Genomic DNA, 20,715 nt, shown 5'->3' with positions numbered 1-20,715 from the left:
GAACATATATAAAACCTAGCACATTGATAAATCTTGCTATCATTTCAGAGAAATGCCACCTGCCTTCAAGTAGTCCTGTCAAAGAAACCGTGGCCAGAGCTGCAGAAAAGCCTATTTGCGTGTGCGTTCGATATTGTTGATGGTACTGTCAGATAGTGAAAAGGGCAGTTGAATTTCCTTCATAGGTACGACAAAATACTTGATAGAAAAAGAAGCCTGTGGGACGTTGTAATATAATTTTAGAAGAAAATATTTTTGCAGTTTGATCTGTTTTATATAGGCACTTTAAAATCACTTCACCTATTAGAACTCAAAAAGTCACAATTAATCCATTTCAGCTCTTTAAATTGTTTTTTAAAAATCATAGCAATTGGAATTTGTCATTATGTCTCATGTTTCCAGGTGAGAGAACTGTGTTTCTGATCTTAGGTGCCAGTTGTCCAACAAGAATGAAAGTAAGTTCTTTCACATCTTTTCTAGTGAATAATACAACATCTGTAACTCTTCATACCCTTTAGAAGTGTGCTTGAAGTAAGTGACCAGTAAGTGGGCCAGAGGAATATTTTAAGGAACTCTTGAGATTGCATGTGAAATTACATTGTAGCAGAATAACTATTAGAAGTATTTCACTGGTTATTTTGATTGCATATTGTTTCATGCACTGTAACTTGGTCAAATGATGTCATCAGTGCGTTACTTTGTCGTCTTTGCCAGCCAATAGAGCCTTACAGAGTGAGTGTGCGTGTGTGAGATAGGGTGGAGGGGGAGGGAAGGGACCTCTATGGTGGAGGTGGAGTATATCTAAAAAAGTTCAAAGAATCACTTTTGTAAGCATAGATTAATATGTTATTTTCCCAGAGGGTAAGAGGGCTTTGTCTAGTTGAATGGAATTAGCCAACAGTGTTTATAGGGCTCAGAACAATATGAAAATTATATATCACTTCTAAAAGGTTATTTTTCTGATGCTGATTGTAAAACGTTGAAGCACAAGAAGTCTTTGCAAACTTTTTTTGGCCCTCTTAAAAAAAATAATATTATCCCACTTCTGTCAAAGTTGGTACATAAACAGTCCCACTGTGGAGTAAATAGCCTGAAAAATAGATAGGACAGCTGCTACTTGCAGTAGAGAAAATATGCTTCATAATTTTTGCATACGTTTAAGAATTGGTTCACTGAGATTTTTTTCCTAATTAATATTCTGAAGTGATTTGGCCCTTGGGATAATTTTAGGGGGTTTTAAATACTCAGAATATTTGAGTTGAAAGAACATTTTTCATTTATTTATAGAGCTAATTCATTAAATGTTCTCCTGACAGTTAATTTTTCACATTGTGGATGGTGATCATAGTCAATATCTTGCCTTTTAGAACTACCCTGCTGCACCTCTTTTGGAGGTGGGGAACTATCTGACTGAATTGGAATAATAGAGTTCAACTGAGGAAGCCCTACTGGGAAATTATATTCTGTTTGTTACAAAAGATATCTCCTTTGCCTTGCCTTTTTTAGGAAAAAAAATAATTTTTTTTTAATTTGTGTGAATGACAAAAGAACAATTTCCTTGGAAAGAAGGCTCAAACTTTGAATATTAGAAGCCAGCTTGAATAGGAGGTCTGTAGTAACCCATTAAAGTGAGATTTCTGCATCAAAACAAAATAGGCTTCAGTAAAGGTGTTTTTAGGGAGTTTAGGAGTCTATGGTGCTCAAGTGTGAGGCCGTCCAACGCAGATGCATCGGCATCATCTAACCATTTTGTTCCTTTCTTTTTTAGACTATGTAGAAATAGCTGTTGCCACTTTGAGAGAAACAGAATAGGATTTATTGAATGTGTTGGAGTTCTAATGGATCTTTTTTCTTTTTCTGGGAAATTTTAACTTTGGAGAAGTTCATATTCAGGCAACATCAGAAAGTGTGTAACATTTGAGCTCATGCGGTTCTTGTACATGTTCCCTCCTCCCCCCCGCAGTGTGTGTGTGTGTATATATATATAATGTGTGTGTGTGTATATTATATATATATGAAAAATATCAGTTATGGATCTAACAAGGGGATCTGTCTGTCAACATATGAATTTAAGATGCATTTAGGCAACACTAACAGCTTTAATGTCCTGCTTGAATGTTAGCAGCAATACTTTTAGGTTTTTTATCCAGAAGTGGCTCTCAAAGGGGGAGATGAGGGTCTATTTCTGCTGCTGGAGTGAGAATCGGGCCGTGAACTAGAGCTGCGGTATTACTTAACAGGCAGGACAGTATGGTACTGTGGTGTCACGTGTTCAATTCAAGTAGTGGTGCTAGAGACCCAGGTGTGATGATGTAGCCTTCAAGCATGCCCTTGAGTTATCTCTAGGTAACTCTCTTTGTCATAGACCGCTCTGATAAAATATAGGGGTTTTTTACCATCATCATCACCACCCTCAAGCCAAAATGAGTATAGTAGTTTGACTACTTAAGTTGGTAGAAGAGCTTCTGGTCATCAGTCATCACTGGAGTAGGGGTTGCTTAAAACCCCGAGGCTGTGAATTTAGTTGTTTGGAGCAATTCCCTTCACTGATGGGCAAGGTTGTTTCTCAGTCACTTCTGTAAATTGCTTTTGCCTGCCTTGCGTTGCTGTGCTCGAGTCCGAGTCCTTTCTACATCAGGTATGTGTTACTAGGGAGACAACAAATTCCTGTGCTCTGACTGCAACAGCTTAAACCAATTGAAATAGAGGATTTTGCATACTGCATAATTAAGTACTAAGTTTACAGAATTTACACAGATCAGACAGTGACAAGCCATCCAAAGAAGGAATTGCACAATAGAAAACGTAGTTGTGCGTCCTTAACTATGTGGCATGTTTCCCTCTGGCTGAGACAATGCAGTTTCAATATTAATTACCTAATGCTCAGAGTACACTGGGTAGTTTAGGTAATTATCTCAGGAACTGGCTTTGTAGCTGATGTACCTAATACAAAGTAGGCTCTAGTCTTGATTTAATTTGTTATGCCCTATGGTAATATCAATATTTAATAGTTAGTGTCTAATTCTTACTATGCGTGTTTTAAAATCACAATCATAGGGATTTTTGTCCTTTGAAGAACACTTTAATACTCCTGTTCTCAAAATCTGAATGCTATGTTTCACAATAAAACTGAACGACTTATTCTGCACTTTAAATTTCTTGTAGCTATTATTCAAATATGGTGTTTACAGTCCTTAATTATTCTATTATTATTCAGATACAACTCTTGTACCTTGTACTGTCTAAATAATCTAGAGCTTGTTTTTTGGTTTGGTTTTGGGGGGTTTTTTGGATTTTTTTTTTATTTTGGTGGAATTCTGTATGGTGTGGTATGTCAGAGCATTAATTTATCGTCTGACCATCTTGAGACAGTAAGTTGGCCTGACTTGTCACATGAGACTTTGTAGCTCCTCAGAAGAGAAAATCCTGGTGTGCTGTATTTGTGTACGCACACGTCCTTCTACTATTCGCTACTGTGATTATATAGCAAGTTTCTTGAATCTCGTTTGCACCTTCAGATGGAGTTAGTCATTTCATTACAGCCAACTGGCTGTGATGAATAGCCTAGCCTTTCTAGGATAGCTAAGCTAAGCTGCTCAAAAGTTGAAAGCAAACCTTTACTCTTACTTCCTTTAGAGGGTAGTTCAAAAAGGTGATTAGCTGGAACTTCAGCACTGTTTTGGGGATTTTAAAAATAGAATTAAGAAAGAAAATTTCTCTTTGATCCAAAAGCTACATAAAAAGATTCTTCTCAAATAACATGTTATTCTTGACCTCTTTATTCCATATATTAATGGTCAATGTGAAAGATAAAAACACTGAATGAAATGGCCATTTAATGTATTTTCTATGTCATGCCCCTCAGAACAAGAGCTAAATATCGTAAAATTTACTTCAGTGTTTTCTCAAATAAAGTATTCATTGAGTTCACTAATTCATTTGAAACTGGAAAATAGCTATATATCTTAAAAGGGGAACCAGCCATATTAATTTGATCCTCAAAGGAAATTAAATCATGCTTAAGGCTTCACATAAACGTTCTCCCATGAGCTTTCACCAGAATTGCCTTTTAAATAGATGTATGTCCAACTTCAGGCCATAAATGGCTGTGCCTTGGGAACGGAGAGAGATAATAATTGGACACTAGCAGTTGATGATGCAAGAAACGCAAGGTGAAATTGGACACTAGCAGTTGATGATGCAAGAAACGCAAGGTGAAATTTAGTATAGCTAATGACTCAAAGCATCAATATTACTAGGAACTTTGTGCTTTAGGATGGCTACTCTTTCCTCCTGCTATATAGGAGGATCCCTAAGAGTGTGCTCTTTATTTCTAACTGTTTTGTAAAGCCTAAAGAGCTTAGTTCTGCAGCCTAACTATTGTGAAGAAAATGGGGAAATACAAGAGAGTGCCACAAGCTAATGCGTTGGGAATCACTGCTGAGGAACACTTCAGGTTATCTCTGAAACCCCCTATATACTTCTTCACTTATGAAACCACTGTTACTTCTAAATTCTTCTTTAGAAAGGTCATTTCTCGCTTCTGGCCTTCCCTTCCTACTTAAAGAAAGAACATTAGAGTAGTGCTCTTAATGATCCTTGGAGCTGATACCCTCTTCAAAACCTCGCAAGACTTCACTTTCTCTTGTGCTCTTTTAGGAGGTTGTGATACTTTTTCCTGTCATAAAAGCCTTGCATAATACTACCTGGGTGGGTTTGTTGTTCTAGTGTCTTAAAGCTTTGATTTCCCAGGGGAGGGTATATATTTTATAGATAGATTCAGAGATTGCACAGACTTGCATGAAGCCTGCAGCAATCCAGATAGAGATGAGTTATGCCAGTACAAGTTTCGTTAATGCAGTGGTTCTTTAAAAGGCTAGTCTTCTCTTGGTTTATAAGCATCTGTGCTTGGTTTAAAATGTAAAACTCAAGGCAGCGATATAGTGTTTTGTGCAGCGGTTACATGGACGTTCTCAATAGTACAATAGTTAAATTAAAAATGTAATTGCTTGGAGGGAGTTTCAGTGTGGCATACTTCTCTTTGCGTTGTGTTTTAGTGTTGAATGACCAGATTGAATGCGCCCGTCCATCTTGGATTCTCTGTTGGCTAGAAAAAAGGAGTCTTAATAAATTGCGGAATCCTGCTATTTGACATGCATCCATCTGTGAGATTTGTACAATAATCAGGTCGAGATGGCCTCATCAAAAAACCTTTGCTGAACATGCTGTGAAGTAATTCTTAAACTTAGCCTTATGCTGAAATTCCCTTCTGAATCATCTATTTACGTTTCCATGTGTAGTACCTAAACTGGAGCACAAGCCCTTGTTACCCTTTGTTAGAGAGGGGAATGGTGAAGTCTATCTGACTTCTACAGCTGAATAAATGTGTTAGTGTCAACAATAATGACCAAGATATATTCCAAAGGAAAGGAAGCTGTTAAGCTGGAGAGCAGTATTTAATTTGGCAATAAATTTTGTGTTGGTATTTCAAGGGAACTATTAGCCAGTTTTATGAAAATGGAAAAAAGCAGTCCAGGAAACATGTAGGGACCTAAAACTTTGTAACTTAAGTATAATGCTAAGAAAGACCACATAAGGTTATGCCATGAGATGTGGGTGCCCAAGTCCAGATCCAAAGCTTGATTACAAGATGAAAGAAGTTGTCTACCAATAATTGTGCAGGTTCAGTCATTTCTGTAAGTCACTTCTGAAGCATATCTCTTCAGCAGGTGACTGATCCAAAGTGCTTGTGTGTTCTGTTTTGAACCAAGTATTGCAAAAATGTTTCACTAATGAAAATTTTACAGATTTATGGCTATATGTTAGACTTGTAATACTGGGCATTACATGCAAGCAATAATTTTAAAGACGTTTGGCTTGCACTTAAATCTTTAAATGTTAATCTAATTTTAAAGCAGTAGGTAAAATTGTTTGATGCAGTACATTTTTTCGTAAAATAGTGTGTTTGTCCTTTAAAACAGTCCTTAGTTTGGTTTGTGTGTGTATACACACACACACACACACACACACACACACACACACACACGTGCACACACATATGTATGTATATATAATGTATATTATAAGAGATATTTTCAGTTGTTAGCCAAATGTGGCAACTCTCAAACCATCAATTCCTCTTTTTTGAATGGGATTCTTACTTTGAAGGCTTCTTGCAGTCATTCTTTTTGATGTCAGATATGCTATTGAAACAATTGTGTAAATTCCATTTCTTCCTTTCCTCCATCCCACTTAAGAAAATATGTGTTAGTTCCAGAGTATTCTGATTCCTTTTTAGATGAAGATGCACCTTAAAATGGAGGCGTTTCACTGCATTTCCTATTTTGGCTAAAATTTTTCTTAGTAAATTTTCCAAAAGTTTCAGGTTGTGAAATGAAAATAAAAGCAATTGCAAATTAAAATTGTAGGTCTCTGGTGAGGGGCTATCTTGTGGTGTCCAAACTACAGTATACCTCAGGGTCTCATGAAAATACATCATCTTATACATCTGCTTGTTATACTTTTTAAAATTTAATAACTTATTTTTTTAGTGAATGAGTTCAGTGTTTGGTCTGCAGATGAAAATTTGTGGGCTAAAGTTTGGTAGTATCATTTAAACAACCAAACAGTTAGACATATGCTAAAAGGGCTGGGGGCTAGACTGAACCTACTGATGGCATGGTAGTTTTGTGAAATGACTGACTTAAACAACTGAAAGTGATACGATATTTAAGTTGTTCTTGGCTGAAGCGCACAAAATTTTTTTTCTTTGACACTTATAAAGCCAATTTGTCTGTGTGCCTTAGGAGTTGGCCTTATTGTAGCTCCTTTTTAAAATGAGTTCTGTCACTTTGTGTGTGTGTGTGTGTATACACGCATACACACACATTTTATATATATATATATATAACTTTTTTTTTTAGTTTTTCAGTGAAAAGCATATCTTGTTGCTGGTCACTCAGTCTACGTGTGCGTTCCTCCCTTCCCCCCTGCATGTCCTTATTTGCTAATTGTTATAAGAAAATGTTTTCAAGTGCCAGAATCTACTTCTCAGTAAAAATGCAGTAATAAAGGCAGGAGTGCATGCTGATTTGTATGGTTTCTTCAGAGGGATGTGGAAATGCCTGCACTTGCATGGAAGGATGAGATCTACCACAGTACGGTCATAGTAAGGTCAATGTGAGCAAAGTAAGGCCATATTTTAGGTCATTCCTACTTGAATAGATGAGAGCAGAATTTCTCAAACCTGAGGACAGAATCCTATGTAAGGCCAAAGTTAAAACAGTCTGTAGTATTGTGTGTGGAAAGAATTTGACAATTCCACCAATTTCAGGCTAGTTTTCTGCACTAATTGGCCTACTGCTTGGGTGTCACAATCAAAGTCTGTTGGCTTACTTCACTTACCTGCATGTTTGTAGTTTGATCACTAGAATTCTTATGTAGATAACTGATTTAAGTACCTTAATATAAGGGATATTAAGGGCCGCAGCAGGCGTCTTCTAATGTGTTTACATCTTGATTCTGAAAAGTACGTGTTTCCTTCTCAAGTGAGACTGAAATAGTATTATATAGGCAGGTGCTATCTATGACCTGGATTTATTTGCGGTCAAAAAATTCTGTTTATTCATCTCTCTGCCCTGTTCATTTTTTCTCCTGGACAGGAAGGGAATTTGAAATGCACAACAATCTCAAGGGACGTGATGATCTGGGTGACTCATTTGTTTACTTTAAAATGCACTGTGAATAGGTTCTATGCTAACTGACAAGGTGGGACTTCAGCGAGATTCTGGCCCTTTGAAAATCACGGCCTGCATATGCAAAAATGATTTATTTGAGGTCTGTTTTTGAGCTTGCCCTGCATGTTCCATTTGTGGGATGCACCAGGGGAAACTTTCCCCAGTGCTCTAAGAGCACTCATGTACCACTTCCTACCTCTCCCTCTCACTGTTCCAAAATTTTTTAAGGGTGAGGCTACAAAAATGACTATGGTAGTCTCTGTTGCCTCATTTCTGTCCAACCGCAACGATTCAGCTCTTGGATTTCAGGTCAGAACTGCAAACAGAGGGAGTGCCAGATCTGACTGATGTGATGGACACACCCAGGGTGTATGCTAAGGGAGTATCAGGAGTTTATAACTCCTACTCATGATGTTTCATGAGCTTATCTTAGAATAGAAGAATATCTCCTAGCTCATCTGTTTTTACCCTTAGCTGCCTGTGTTATAAGACTTAAAAGGAAACTGCAGTTACTCTCCAGAAATGTAAAATTTTGAATCAATTCTCTGAAAAAACTAACTAAAAGTGGTATTAACTGCGTTGACATTCAGCTGAATCTTAATTATACAGGGTTGGGTGTAGCTGCCAGCTAGGACAGAAGATGGGATAAGGGGGAGAGAGGTACAGCTGTGCAGACATGAGCCAGAGCAAATAGCTGCCCTGTTGATCCCTGTGGGGCTGTGTTAGCCCTCCTTTCTGCCACACTGGTGGTCTTCTCCTCATCTCTGAGTATACACCTGGGACCGATAGCAGCATGTTATCACTGAAAATAAGCTTTTTTTAATGAAGAAGTTCATCTCATTTGAGAGGCTTACCAAAGTGTTCTTAAGCAATAAAGTGCTGCTCACTAGCTCTGGTATAGCTAGTGGATGCTTCAATTGAACTAGGGGGAGCATGAGAGATTTGGATGGGGAAGTGATGTTCCTTGCTTCATTTTTAAGCTACCAGTTACTGTAAAAGAGCTCTTTTATATTGGCTAAACATGTCGGGAGCCTCTCATGAAAGACTGACCATTCACTGTTTCTCACAGGATGATGTGATGTTTTCCTTGGACCACACCCTCAATTTTTCATTTTCAGTTTGTTTACTTACTAATCTCTTTTTGAAAAACTTCATGCCTGTAAAGGAAAAACTAGGCAACGTACCTAGGATGCTAAAAAAGCGTCAGCCAATTTTTATTCGATCAGGACACAGCTCAGTTTCTCAGACTGTTTGGACCTTATTCCATTAGCTAAGTCAGTGGCTTTGCCCAATCACCGTCCAAGTGGATTGGGTATCGGTTTATCCCCCCTCCAAGAATCTAAGCTTATTTCGTCTGTCTTTATAGCATCTCTTTATGCATCAGTTGGTACACGCATGACGTGTCATACTTGAGCGCTTTGTAAAAGTTTGAAAGATTCCCATATACTTTTACAAAGCCTTGGTCTCTTGACCTGGTATCTGGCTTATCTAGGCTAGATGCTGAGTTTGGTACAGCAAAGAACAACCTGGGATGCTTCAACATGTTTCTGACCTTGTAAAACAGTATTCAGAGCTTTTAGGCCATACAAATTTCTATCTCTTCCAGATGGGAATGATGGGACTTAAGTAAAAATGTAACTCTGAACGTTCTCTTCTGATTTCACCTTAACTCTTTATGATATAACTTCTACTTACTTGTTGGACAGTGAAATGATATCGATATTCTGCTATTGATAATTTGCTAGAGGATGGCCGTTTTGATAAAGATGCAAAGGGATATTTGGGACAGGGGCACCAATACCTTAATCAAAGAAATAAGATCACTGTGGTGTATTTCTTCTTTTGTGTTTCAAAATTTGGAGCAGACTGTACTGAAAATATACCTTCCAGTAAAAATATTTGCATTCCTGCCCTAGGTTTAGGGAAACAAAGCGTAAGAAAACTGAAAGGTAAGTTTTGTCATCAGTGTATCTTCTTACAGATAATGCCTTCTGGTGGATGCAATGGTTTGAATCTGACTCCAGATATTTCTCCAGAACATTCAGATTTTTGCAGTAAACTTGCACAGTCTGTTCCTAAGTACAGAATTGGTACATTCTGGGAATATTTTGTATATGTCTGTTTATATCTTTATATATACCTCTCTCTATATACATATATATAGTATGTATGTATATAATCTGTCAGTGCTGGGGAATGGGTGACTGTGCATTCCGTGACAGTGGTGATGCAGAAACTACATTGTGATGCAATTCCTGATAAGTATCCTCCTTTTATTCCTTGCACGCCCCTCTTTATGTATTACTCTCCTCCTCAAACTAAATAACTGATTTGTGAACCTACTTTTCTGTGACCTCCAGATACACCTTTGGCTGCTTCTCTCAGTCAGTTCTGTCAGATGGAGCTGAATTCCATCATGTTAGTATGATGTGAGTAATGCTGGAGAAAGGGGGGAAGTACCTTTTGGTCTCACCTTGCAAATACCTGATTTCTAGCTAAAAATAGTATTCTCATTTTTCTCCGAGTTATAGGCCAAATTTCATGTGCAGAGCACGTGGATGTTATAAATTCCTTATGTTCTATAAGGCTTGTGTGTGTGTGTGTTACTGTTAGTTATCTAGGGCTGACCCAAAGCAATCATGCTTTCATTTGGCAAATGCACCTCATTCATCCTTCTATTGTAAAATATTTTCTATTTTATAGAGTTTGGCAGAAGTTTTATTTTACCTTAACAGCTGGCAGTAGCAGCAAAGCTAAACTGGAATTAAAAGCATAGAACAGTTAGTACAATGTATTAGAATGAACTGAACGTGTTTTGTGTACTCCAGGCAATATCCATGAACAGGTTTGCAAAATAAACTTTCATGAGAGTTTTCTTCAAGTGAAGCATACGTCTGTGTGATTCTTTGTGTCGTCTTTTCGCTTACTGTTTGTATTGATTTGCAAGGTGGTTTTATTCAGGGGTGGGAGGAACTTTTTTTTTTTTAAACTTAGTGCATACTTAAGTGTTCAAATCCTAATATGATAAAAAATATATTTTACGCTTACTGTGAATATTTACTCAGAATAAATGTGTCAAATTTGTGCAGGACAAATGGATGAGCGGATGAATACTATAACTTGCTCCATTTCAGAGGCAGCAAGTTTTGGAAATCTAATTTAGATATTTCTTAATTGATTTCCCAGCTAACTAGTTTTAAGATCTTGGAGAAGGCACTTAAATTCATTTTTTCTCTCTAGGGAAGAAAGATACCTACCTTAAGGACAACTTTAGTTTCTGAATGTAACAAGATGTGGGTGTGTTTGGTTTGCGAACACGCCAATTAACTTCAGCTGGGAATATTCCCGTGAATAAAATGCTCTTAAGCATTGCAGAGCTCTTTCTTTAAGTTTTATACTTTTTTTGAAGAGGTTGTGTTTCCAGGGTTAAGTAGAATTGTTACTGGAGACTCTTCCAGCTAGAAAATAATTGAAATTTTGTTGTTAGAAGTCAGAGTTTAAATGAGAACTATTAATAACTTCCTGTGTTGTATTTGAGTTTTGGGACAGTAGGACCATGAAAAACAGCAGGCAAGTTTCATTGGACCACTGGCTTCCCTAATTGTGAGGCAGGGAGGATACCCCAAGTTTTTATTTAATTTTAAGGTGGCAAAAGCTGAGTGACCAGTTCTTCCAGCCACAAAAGCCAAAAACCGCCAACAGCCTTTACTCTATGTTCACACATCAAAGCTGTGTTCTTGTGGGTGGTGTTTTTTTTTTTTGGTTTGTTTTGCTTTGTTTACCTATTTCAGAAGTTCAGTGCGACGCTTCCTTATCCTTTTCTCGCAAGATCTGGAAATCTAACCTTTTATGAAGGTCACATGTTAAAAGTTAATGATTGTTTCTTGGGTTGTACCTTTTATGAGTGCTCTTTGAAAAGCAGGAAGAGTTAGTTTTCACATGTATGTAGCAAGTACATTTCTCTACATACTATTCCACAACCTGCTCCAGGTTAACCTACTTTTTTCAGGCCTGTCACCTTTTCGCTGCCCTCTGAGCACCTCTTAAGATGCTACATGCTGTGGTTTTTTTTTTTTTAAATGAGTTACAGAGTAAGAAAAATCAGATGTTTTGTTTGAAAGGTATTTCTAGAAATACTGTAACATACAAAACATTGCCAAACGGTAGCATTCCACTTTAGACTAGATCAGGTTTGTTCCTCGAGCTTGGTTTGCAAAATGTTTCTTAATAGATTTGTCGTCTTCCTGTTACATTTAAGATATTTTTAAATTCCTGCTCAGATTACTATGTTATTCCCACCAGTAAGTCGTTTGGTAATGGCACGATCAGCAGGTGGTAGGCATAAGCCTCCAGAGGGGCTGGTATCTGTGTTGCACAACTCTATGTCCATTTCCTAAGGACAAACTTTGCTTGCCTTGCCGCAGATGTGTGAAAACCAGGCAGGGTTGTGTTAACTCTGATATCCCGTATAACAAATTGCCTAGATCATTTTAATTGCAGTGGGTAAAATACACGTGAAGTTGCATGTAACTTTACTTTTTAACTACTGTTGTCTCCCTGAGTTCTTGGAGAGGTTTAAACTCCTTGGTTATCTCAACGTTATTGGGAAGAATATTTTAGTTGCTTGTTTTGTCCAAACTCCATAGGCTTTGCTTTGCTTTCTCGTCTCATACCTTCAGTTCTTGCAGTCTCTCTAGACTGGGCATCAAACTATGACCCTTGCTAAATTCACCAAATCCAGTATTTGCTGCTATAATTTTACTGTTTTTAGTTCTAAGATTTTACTGTTCAGCTTGTTGAAGAGATACATGGAAAACCACCAGCTAGGGTGGTAATGCCTTTTGGTTTGGAGATTGGGATGAGGAATGTTATCTTTGTTTTATCCTCTGCATGGCAAAAGTATATGTTGTGAATAGCCATTATTTCTAGATTTCTGATTAAAGGTTAGAATGACGGTCAGTCTGAGGCTAAAAGCATCATGTCTGGTTTAAGTTGTTGCTGCTATTTAGCCTTGTTCTCTATGGTAACAATAATGCCTCCATTAACACACACGTTTGAGTAAAATTGATCGGAGGGCATGCGAATTCACATGATTGTTTTCCTCTTTCCCCTCCCCCAAAGGTGGGGAAAAAGTCAATATAAATAAGCCACAAAAATATTGTACAGTGCTCTCCAAAAGTCAGTCACTTATTTTGAATTTGATTAAATGTGTCTATTTTATATGGTTAATTCTCTAGGTAAAAAGGAAGATGGCACTATACGTGTTAAGTATACTTTAGGAAATTTATTACAATTAAAAATAAGTATGGATTTAAATATAGTTTTGGTCATATGAAAAGGCTGGAAAAAATAACCTTTTACTTAAAAATAAACATTTTTTTTGGATGTGAGAAACTAAAATAGTATAGGAAGAAACTTTTTGTCAGTGATCAACTCAAGTGACAGAGGACCAAGTGATGTTTTGTATTTAAAATATGACCTGAGTTCATAGGTGTTCTTACTTCGGTAATCAAAACTCCACAAGTGGAGCAAAGTTCTTTGGATCCTGCAGTTGTGCCTAATAAATTAGGATATTTGGACTTTTTCTTAAGATTATACTCTTTAATTGTGGTGGGAATTGCAAAGAGGGAACGTTCAGAACACCAGGAAAAGAAGTCTGAGAAGCTCTTCTTTGGTTTACTTGCTTATTCATATTTCAATTTGTTGAATTTTTAAGTTTTCAAAGGTAGTTTTCTCCTACTTTTTGAGAAGGCCTTCTGTGATCCAGACAGTTTTTGTCAAACTGTTTTATTAGTGGCTAGTCTTTGTATTTATCATCTGAATTTTCAGAAATGTACACAGTAAACAGCAGGCTGCAATTTTAACCACCAAATATAATGAAATGGTGCGTTTCCTAACACCGTTTTAACATCTAACACATAGAGACAGGCTCCAGCGTTTGGGATGCACCACTTAATGCAGATGGTGACTCGACTGAGAGAAGGACCCTATGTCTTTGCCTCTTATTCTCTAAGGTGCAAGGATTGCTGGCCTAAACATTTTTCACTTATTACTGAGTAGCAGACACAGCAATAGCTATACCAATTTCAGAAAGACAACTTTGATGTAGTAGAAAAGGCTAACTGAGAGATTTCGTCGTCGTCTCAAAAAATCTAGTAATGTGATGGCTTGTCTTGGACAAATCCTCTTCCTCTCTTACCTTCTTGGATGAAAGAGATCCTACGGAGAATTGAATATCATCCAGTAGGAGCGCTCCCCTCAAGTGTCTGAAAAAGACTGTGAGAGTAGCTGGGTTACTATAAATGACTTGGACAGCAATGGTCACATGTAATAGATTCCACATGAGAGGTGCAAATGAAATAACTAGTGCCTCTGAAATGAAAACTAGTATCCACCACTTCTGGAGCGACTTGTCAGCAACTTTATATATAAATACATTTATATGCAGGTTTGTGAATATGGGCAAAAGGTATCTGAAAGAAACTTAATTGTTCCAGAACAGTGAAAATGGATATCTCTCTTTCCATAATATGAATTGATTGCTTCACCTCGTGAAAGAAATGAGAATGCAGCTGAGCTGCAGCTTCTCTCTCACCATGAAGCTCAGACATTCTTCTTGGCTAACTGCGTGCAACCAGAAGATTGTACATGTAACTCTTTGGCAAAGTTTACATTTGAATTTACGAAGCTCATCTGGAATCTTATTGTGCCCTGTACAGGTCATTAATGCCAACTCCGCAAATTTCGTTCTCAAACACTGAATAATATAAAGCATCTGAAAAAGGATGTTAAAGTGTAGGGATCAAAATAGGTAAATCCCCCCCCCTCAAATCTTTTTCCTATTTTATGTATACTATAGTCCTTCTGGTGAATGGGTATGATTTTTGTTTAAGTAGTTCTCATCTTTGTCATAGGACCCCCAAAGTGCCTCTTCTGTGGAATGAATGGCAATCCCTGCCTGTTTCCTGGAATCCAGCTGGGATTGTCTTGCTGACTCTCCTGCTTCACCTTGGGTGAGTCCTCTGTTCTGGCCAGGTCAGCTGCAGTAAGATGGCATGACCTCCAAATGTTGGAGCAAGGCAGTGGAGGAATCTGAAGAGTTTTTGCTGAGATCTGATAGTTTGCACAGTAAGCTGTTCTTTGGGAGGCGATCTTCTGTGGAAGTTACCCTTCCAGGTTTTTTTCCTATGACTGCATCTAGTGATGAAGTATGGCATTTTCTTCACTTGCCTGGTGTTTGTCCTTCTGAAGCACCAATAATTCACTTAACTAAACCTGTCATGTTCGCTACTGATGCACGTGACAGCCAAGTTCTTTAAAATACAGGTGACTTCTCAGTTAACTATCATTCTTTGCTAGAATAAGCCTTCAGTTGAGTATATTTACAGAATACTTTCAAATTGTGTTAACTACACTCCTATGTTAGTATAACTTTGAAATATGAAAACATTGCTTTTTTGATAAATGCTTTTTAGCTAAATCCTTTTTTCTTTTTCTGTCCTCCTTTCTCTTAGAGTATAGGACTATATGTGTGTTTGTGTATACGTATGTGTACATATTTCAATCCATGGGGGAAAAATCCAGCCTTTTGGTGCCCTAATGAAATATATCTGCTGCTTCGATGCTCCTCCCCGTCTTTGTTACTGCAGCAGCAGTGCTCTTAATTGCTTGTATTGCTTTGTGAATTTGAAATTCACAAATTAATTTCCTTCACCTTGTAAAGTCAAGTTAGTCTTTAGAAGAGGTAACTTCAGGGCTAGTGATATCTTCTAGATTCTAGGGGATTGACGTGATGTGACTTACATGGAAACTTTCTCTCTTCTGAAGACGCGTGTATTTTCAAGCAGGAGCTTGCATGTCGTTTACCTATTTCATCTGTCTACTGTTGGTGAAATCAGTGATAATGTATTAAACTGTTTTGAAGCAAATTGCAGTTTATTGACATCACATATATTCCATTCTACCCCTCCTCTCCCAATGTGATATCAAATCACTCTGTGCAATTAATAATTTATGACTTCCTTAGGGCATAGTAGTCATTTGGTAAGATACGCTTTGGTCTACAGGGAAATTACTGGCATTTCAGTCGGTAAGAATTCTACCCAGTGAGAAAAGTACTAGTTATTGTTGCTAGGTCACAGAAAATTAAAAATTCGTAACGGTATTTTGATTTCCTTTGTTTTAAAAGCATGAAATTGTTCCTTGGAGTAAAATATGTTAAATATTTGCTGTATATGTTGTAATTACGCTTATAGTCCAGATGAAGCCTCTTTTTGGACCAGGTGCTGAAGTAGACTCTTGGAACTGAAAACATAATTAAAGTTGAATTTAAAAATACTTTAAATGTTGCTGAACGTATCATCTAAAGTTATTTTCATGTCTTTCTATATATGGTATTATTTTCCAGAATTTCTTTTAAAAAGTATATTAGTACGACTTCAAAACGAAAAAAAAATTATGAATGAATACTGATTTTAAGAATCTCAAACACAGCTTAACTTTTTTTTTTTTTAAGTAAAGTGTCTTTAGCAGACAGTTCTATGAGCGCTTTGAAATTATTTGATTTAATCATCTACAGTTCATCATATGTTGTAGGACTTGGAGCTACTGATTAAAAAAATAAAAAAAACCCAACAACACCAACAAGGGAAAAAGTTCCATTGTCTCAAATCTGATAAAGGCCCCACTTGCCCTTTACTGCTCAGACTGCTGTCACCTCCTTAGTTTTTGACTAGAAGTGTCTACGTTAACTGTTTCACATGGATCTTGTAGTCCTCTTGAACCATTTTTGAGGTACTTGTATTAGGCTCTGGTTTATTGGTTGTGTGGTAGACGTTTTGGGTTAGGCCCTGGTGCGCCTTTGATGGGAGAGGATCCTGTTTGAAAATCCAAACCTGATTACCTTGTTTAGTTATTGCTGGGTATCAAGATAATAACAGTTCTCAACAGGAACAGAAGCTCAGGAAAATAACTTGTGGAAATGTAGGTGATTAATATTGTAGCCCCTTGGGTAATTTCAATCCAGCATAAATTACCTTGATTACAGCAGAAAATTGTAGTCTTGGACTCCCCTGCACTTTCCCATGTCTCCTCCTGCTGGCATAAGCATTTTGGTAGCAATCCAGTGAACTTGCCTGGAAATAGCTTTTGATTAAAGCTAACCTGCAAAAGAAACTTCAGCTTTCAGATGAGTTGACTCTCTTGATCTGGTTCACCACATTGCCAACTGACTGCTGATGACAGCACACGAAAGGGTTGAGAAGGTGGAAAGAGATGAGTCTACTTTCTTCAGCAGTTCCTAGTTATTTGAGACTAAAATATTCATGGAGTCATGCCATAAGAGTTTAACCCTGAAGGACAAAACTAGAGTTGTATGTGTCAATCTTGGATGCACGTGTCCAAACTCTTTCTTTAAGCAAGTGAATCCTTCTGGAGATGCAGGCCTTAGTGTGGTGTGTAGGATTTTTGTTTTCTTTTTGTTTTTTTAAGATGTTTCCTTTCTGGTGGTGAGTAATTGGAAGACTAGCTTAAACCATATTAAAATGTAGTAACACAAAATAAAGTATGACTGAATAACAATGACAGTTAAGTGTATGTGTGTATACATGTATATGTATATACATATGCATATATGTATGATCAAAGCCCAAACCACCCTGAAAGGGTAGTTGCGGGGTCAGCAGGATAGAGGAGACAGAGTCAGGCAGGGTTAGTCCTCACCACCCTCTGGGCGGCTCATGAGTATCCTCCCGTTCGCTTGCTTTTTCCTTTTCCACTGTGATGATATAAACTTTGCCTGAACGCAGTTATGTATGGTTTGTTATGTGTGCTTGCATTTAAGTGCATGGAATACGGAACTGGACTGGGGGTTGGCTGCCCTAGGAGTGCCTTCGGGGCTGGGCTATGCCTGGTGAGAGACCCTTTGACCCTCAACTATGTCTACCCCAGTTACGTCTCTGTAAAATGGAATAATTGTACTTGTTTCACAGAATTGCAGTAAGCAGGAATGTTTGAAGACTGCAATAAGGAGATTACATGTGGAACACGGGTTAGTCCTGGACTTTCATGTTGAACAATGTCTTGTGTAACCCATGGAAATCCAATATACTAGTATATCTTTTGTTTCTGTGTTGTTAGAATAGTGACGTTTATGCCAATCTGCCTCTGACTTAGCTAGTAACAGTTTACAAAACTTTCACTTGCTATCTTGAAAAGCATATTTAGTCAAAATGGCAATATGAAGATAACCAATAACTCTTAAATGTTTTTGTTCCCAAACCTGTAAGTCTTTTGCTGACTGTTTACTCCAAGAGTGTTGTCGAGAATTACTATGCATTAAAGTAATATTTAAATAGAACAGAGGTTGTATCAGGATTGGGTTTGGGGATTTAGACACAGGTATGTGTAAGAAGGCATCTCTGCAGATGTGATTACAAGATCAGTATTTTCAAATAGAATTATTTGAATACATTACAAGTTCAGTATTTTGATCGCTGAAAGGCGTGGTCAGATGTTTTTATTAAGGCACCAACATCTTGGAATTTAGCCTAGGAAGACTGGTAAACATCCTTTATTATTGTAAACATCCTCTTGACTATCTGCCAACAAATGTCTGAAAGGAAAGAGGAGGAAGGTAGAAACCTTTGCTTGAGAGTTTGTTTTAAGGCAGATATCCCATTATATCTATATTTTTTACTGAGAAAGAGAAGGTTTTCAAAATCAGCTTAATAAAAATGCAGCAGCAGCAGCAGCAAAAAAATCCTGCAACTTCTGCAATGTTGTATTTGTTCTGTGAATATAAAGATATATAAAAAGAATACTAACAACCGTAGTTAAAGATAGTTTTGTTTGAAAGCCTTAGTTTGTATTTCTTAGTTGGTTTTTAAGCCTTAGTTTGTATTTAAGAACGCATTCATAAACTTTTTGAAGTCCACAAAAGCTTTTGTAAAAGAGAGTAGGCTTTAGCCAGTAATCTCTTCAACTAAGAGAACTTTTGGCGTCTTGCCATTTCCCTTTTCCTTCCCCCTTCTTCCAGAATTAGGCGTAGTAACAATTTTTGGGAATGAATGAATGTGAATCATAACCTGAACTGATGATATTTGTATATAATGACCACAGCACATGTATGAGTAGACAGTTTTTAAGGGGAGTGTTCCCATAATAATCTCCTGATAACCAAATTTATTTTGTGTGCGTTATCATACAGCCAAGTTATTCCGCCGTTGCACTAAGCACAGTCTTTCTTGAGGCAGTGACTGGCTTAAAATAATACAGTTTGCATTTATCTTGCTTAGGTGATAAGGTGTCCTCAGACTCTGACAAGTGTGCCTGGTGCTTCCTTTGTCTGCAGGCAGTGAACATGGGAAGGAAAGGTTTTAAGATAGGTTGCACTCAGGACTTGTTCAGTCTTGACATCTCTGATCTGATCTTTTCTTTTTATCTTCATTTTGAAGGAGTATTTTGGATGGTTAACGCTGACATCCTTTATTTCCCCCTGGTGTTTGCAGTCGCGGCTGTGTTTTTCCTGATTTAGTCATTTCATATGGACTCTAATAACTTTTCTGTCATTACTGTGCATAGCCAAGATTTGATTGTGAGCATATTAAGACTTATTTTCAGTAACTTGTGTAACATAAAATTAATAGATGCTTGAGTGAGGAAAAGCAGCAGAATGCTTAATCTGTGAACACGCGTGTTATCCTGGGTGGAATAGCTTGCTGTAATTTAGTTTGCATTCTGAACGTTTTGCTGTATTTATATTCCAGTCCTCTTTTTAGTGAAATAGCATTCCTGAACTGCTGTCAGGTGCAGGGATTAGAAATAATGCTCACTGCACATGTAAAAATTTTTCCAGGTAAGTGAAATCTTCCCTTCTGAGAAGAGCATTTAAACAAAGGTTGAGTTTTGCAGGCAGCTTGGTAATGGGAGAGAGCATTTGTTACAATTGTGAGTCCAGGTATGATGATGGAAGAAGCCTTCCTTTTGCTTGACTGGTACCAAAATATTTCAAAATGCCAGAGAATTGTGAGAAATAGTGATGATTAAGATAGTTCAGAATTTGAAAACGACCTGAGACCATAAATCAAGATCCTGTTAGAGTGTAAGGACAAGAATTATGAGCAGTGCAATGGAAGTACCTTCTCTCTCCGAAGTACTCTCTGCTCAAACCTGTTATGACAGCTTTTTCAGGTACCTTGCATGCTATTTTGGGTAAATATCTGATCTCTGGATAGATTGATTGCACTCTAGTACTTATAAAATTCACGGGTGGATTAGCAGCATACTTCTATCTATCCAGTGCTGTTTAAACGTGGCAGTTGCAGTCCCGTGCTGAGGGACCTATTAGTTTGCTTCTATAGACTCTTCCCTGTGCTATGGAGTGCTATTTTCTGAGTATTTCTGCTTTATGTGACCATGGTGGTTGAAACCCTGCTGATGGGAAGTCCTTTTAGGTCATTATGGTTCCAAGTATGCAGTACCCTCAGAAATCTCATGAAAATATGCATCTTCAAACTTGGAGCTGTTCTCTTGTCATGAATCAACATTTCTGTTTATTCATATAGTCAAAAGTTGAAGTTTTGATTGTTCTGTACCATAATATTTAAGTGATATATAGGATGATGGATCACTTTATTGTGTATTTCAAATACCTTTCAGGAGATCATACTGATAATGCTATAATGCCCGAGTATTTGAAACTGGGCAACCAATTGTTTTTGTATGTAATTGCTAGATAAGCATTTCACCTTTCTGAGAACTGATGTAGCAGAACAGTTTTACATATGAATTATGGTGCTATTTGCTACAGATCAGGAGAAGATGTATTAACAGAGTGTACCAGTCTGGACTTAATTTGATTTATTTCCCGTCTGTGGGACGTCAGGACTGCAAAGTCTCATCTTCAATTCCCACTATATAAGTCATTCTAAGAAATGAAACTGTACGACTTGCAGTAGCTAGGTCTGCTGAATTTTTTCAT

General features: G+C 37.5%; 1 protein-coding gene across 15 annotated transcripts in view; it reads left to right on the top strand.

Moving 5' to 3' along the window:
• The window catches only part of SIPA1L1 (signal induced proliferation associated 1 like 1), a 229,065-nt gene that overhangs the window by 43,706 nt on the left and 164,644 nt on the right, over positions 1–20,715 (top strand). For 7 of the 15 annotated variants that reach the window (XM_068946113.1, XM_068946103.1, XM_068946110.1 and 4 more), the window contains one exon: positions 14,651–14,749. The exons of the other annotated variants lie outside the window; for them this stretch is intronic. The gene's annotated coding sequence lies outside the window, so the exon portion shown is untranslated. The remainder of the gene's footprint in view (positions 1–14,650; positions 14,750–20,715) is intronic. 15 annotated transcript variants of the gene reach the window in all.

Source organism: Struthio camelus, chromosome 5, assembly GCF_040807025.1.
Source record: "Struthio camelus isolate bStrCam1 chromosome 5, bStrCam1.hap1, whole genome shotgun sequence".
Lineage (NCBI taxonomy): Eukaryota > Metazoa > Chordata > Aves > Struthioniformes > Struthionidae > Struthio > Struthio camelus.
This window is presented reverse-complemented; position numbering and strand designations above follow the sequence as displayed.